Below are 3,514 nucleotides of genomic sequence, written 5' to 3' on the forward strand. Positions count from 1 at the left end.
CTACCAGTTCTACTATTAAATGACAAGCTGATAACGTGAGCACGAGAATGGTTTATTATCAGTAATCTTCCAATGGAAAAAATATGATAAAAATATGTTGAAGATAAACCACCAAAAAGACATTTTAAGAAAAAACGTTTAAAAGAGTTTCTTAGCTTAAGTAAGATCACAAACTCTGTAACACAGAGAATATTTATATCATTTAAAGTTTGTTATTGTTATTGTCAGGTATCAGCTTTACTTCCAGTGTGACCTCCTGATCATAATTTGTTATTTATTTCTTGTCTTGTTCATACATTGGTTTAAATACTAAAATACTGTATTGCGATGTGATCACAGACATGTTTTCCATCAGGTTGTGCCAGAATCTGCTGGTCTTGAATGTGGAGTTGATTGGCATGAACAAACTCCACATTCACAATATTCAACCTGAGAATCCCAATGTTGTGAAGCACAACACAAGCAGAAGTAGTACTAACTGCCATCTCCGGTGATATCCAAAGGCCAGATCTTAGACACGGAAAACAAACAACATACCAAACGTTTGTTCTATTAAAGCACGTGTCCTGCAAAGACTTCTATTAAATCTTCCCTGGGTTCTGTCCTCTGGATGTAAATACGGTGTTATCAGATACCTTCTGCAAGCATACCCAGAGTCGCCGAGCAGGAGACCATCATGTAATCCTGAATTACAAAGTTATGATAACTCTCTTGAAAGATGTGAAAAATTGTAAGTTTTGCCCTTCTGTGCTGGCAACACGACACATATTAACCAGAAACTAATTGGAAGGTATCGTATATATAGTTTAACATGGTGCATTGTTTGTGTTGCATTACAACACAAGTAACCAATATAACCAAGGTTTTTTTTGTGTTATGCATGCAACATTTGAAATTGAAAAAGTTTAACCTCATACATATTTATCTTCAATCTGTCCTTATTGGTTTATCAATAACTTTGTTATACTGTATGCGAATAGGGATATTGATAACTTGTCGGGGAAAACAACTTATCAGATGTCAATACGACATATAAAGATTTGATTGATCAGGAGCTATTCATTATTTTTGGTGTGGGAAGGATTGTGAAAAACATGTAGAAAAAAATCATCGATTAAACTTGATAGTATTTACCCCATCATAGACATAGACGTACATATCATCAACGTATAAGAATCTGACAGCATATTTATTTTTATGTGAAACTGAACAGATACATTGGAGTCATATATAATTATTGCCATTATTAAACTGGTCTTTCAAAGCATTCCGAATCCTTGAGTCATGAACACTGCCTAGCCATGAAGCCTTAAAACTTGTGATTTTCATGTGTTCATCACAAATTGCCTAATATGGTAAAAGGTGCTATATATATACGAGAAAGAAATGTACATGACACATTCTATATATTGTAACATTTATTTTCCATTCTGATAATAAACGGGCGAAAAAAATGATGATCATGTGAAGGGAAGTTAATTATGAATCATAAAACGAATTAATATGCCTAACTTTCTACCAGTAAAATAAAATACATTTTCAAATTATTGACACCGTGATACACTCACTCTGCATGGTATATCATTGAAAAAATATTAGGAATATTTATTTTAGACATAAATCTAATATCAACATGCAAATAACTAACTTTCCTGTTTAGGAAGCCTGCTTCTTTAAGTGATGCTTTCCTTATTTTAAGGAATGTTCTATCTATACAGCCTGAAACAGGAAATCCTAGGAGGAAAAACAATACAAGCTTTACGCATGATATACTTTGCTCTTATTTTATCCATGAAAACATAGCAATGTGAATGTTTGTGAAGTTTGTCAGTAATTATATAAAACGACAGTAAATCATTTGGAACTGTTAACGAGATTAGATGTATGGATCGCTTTGTAATATCTTCAGTTTCTACATCTTTGCATGAAAGCAGTATATGAATATGTGCATATAAACAGTATGTGTTTACCCTGCATTTCATAGTATTCTATACGTTCTGTACAATACAACAAAACAGAATGGCATAAGAATATTGCTAACTTAATTAGAGACTTGTTTTGCTATAGGCACTATCAACTACGAATTGGATTTAATTGATATGCAGAATAACATACATTATGAATAAAGCGGCTCAACAAATTTACTTGAAATGAATAGAAATTTCTTTATTTTCAACCCCCACATAAATTGTCTTAAAATGTCCCGATATTAGAGATAAAATTGATTTGCTTTCAATTAGATTGTTGGCCTTTTTAAAAGTATTATTGTTGGTGCTTGTTTGTACGTCATAGGTGACGTTAGCTCCGCTACCGTTGAAGTTTGGACGAATGAAGGGATTATTTTTTCATGTATAAACTTACCAGCGATAGCTCCAAACTCTCGTTTAGTTGTTGCTGCGGCCATGCCAACTGAAAACGTTACCAAATTCCAGACCAGTCGGGCGAATGCCCTGATCACTTGCCGTACAAACCTGCTCACTGTTGGCTAGGAAATTGCGATGAAATCACGAACGAGTTGTGGAAAGGCACCATTTGGTCGGCGAAACATCTCAAAGTAATTAATACTTGCAATTATGACAAGATGGCCAGACTCCGCCGAGTCGTACGACAGATGGTATCATGAACTAAAGCAACAACGACGATAATCATGGGATTGCTGGACAGAATCAGTATCGCCGGATAAACTTTGTCTTCGGAAAGACTTTCGGGAGGGTCCTGCTTATCACGAAATACTACTCGCCTTCGAATAATTCTTGCCAAAACCACGCTAAAGCAAATTTGAAAACGTTCTCAAAAGTTGAACACAGATTTTTTCAAGAATACGACTCGAGAATGAGAATAAAATGTGAGTACAAACCTTGAGTTTTGAGCACAAGACCTTGAGTTTTAGCATGAGGCCTTGAGTTTGAGCAAAAGACAGTAAGTTTGAGCACAAGACCTTGAGTTTGAGCATGAGAACGGCTTCCTGAACACAGGCCGATGACTCATTTTCACACGATGATTACTGTGCTTATTTCGGGGCGGTAATTACTCTTGGGATCCAAGCTCGCTCACTTCGGGAGAGAAGTCAACTTGTGGGAAGTTACCGGTTGCAGGTCCATATTTAAGATACTGGGAAAGGGTTGGCGCAGCTGGTCAATACTTTTGGTCGCAAAATACAATGTCTTATCAGTCCTCAAATATGTCATCACGTGCCTAGATTTAGACTCTTATCATGAACAATCATAATCTACTTAAACGTCGCACAATTCAACGCATTGTTCACAGTGGGTTTGAGCTATGAAACTTTACCTGGAGGAAACAAATTTTGGTAGCGTTACTATCGAAAACTTATGAATGCACAGTTATATACAAGAGGACGGACAATGAAATGATTCTAAAAATAGGACAATGAAATAATCTACATATGTACTTGAAATAAAATATCATTATCAGAAATCATCTAAATGTTCTTTAATCAGTGTTTGTCAAGCAAAACAAAATGAATTGTATTACAGTTCCCAAACTGGTTTTG

At 35.3% G+C, this 3,514-nt stretch overlaps 1 pseudogene; it reads right to left on the reverse strand.

The window, feature by feature from the left end:
- Nucleotides 1-302: 302 nt before the first annotated feature.
- LOC132564225 (putative nuclease HARBI1) lies at nucleotides 303-1,329 on the reverse strand (annotated as a pseudogene).
- Between the last annotated feature and the right edge of the window lie 2,185 nt (nucleotides 1,330-3,514).

This window comes from Ylistrum balloti, unplaced genomic scaffold (assembly GCF_031769215.1).
Source record: "Ylistrum balloti isolate Yb309-2 unplaced genomic scaffold, AGI_CSIRO_Ybal_v1 Utg372088, whole genome shotgun sequence".
In the NCBI taxonomy this organism is placed as follows: domain Eukaryota; kingdom Metazoa; phylum Mollusca; class Bivalvia; order Pectinida; family Pectinidae; genus Ylistrum; species Ylistrum balloti.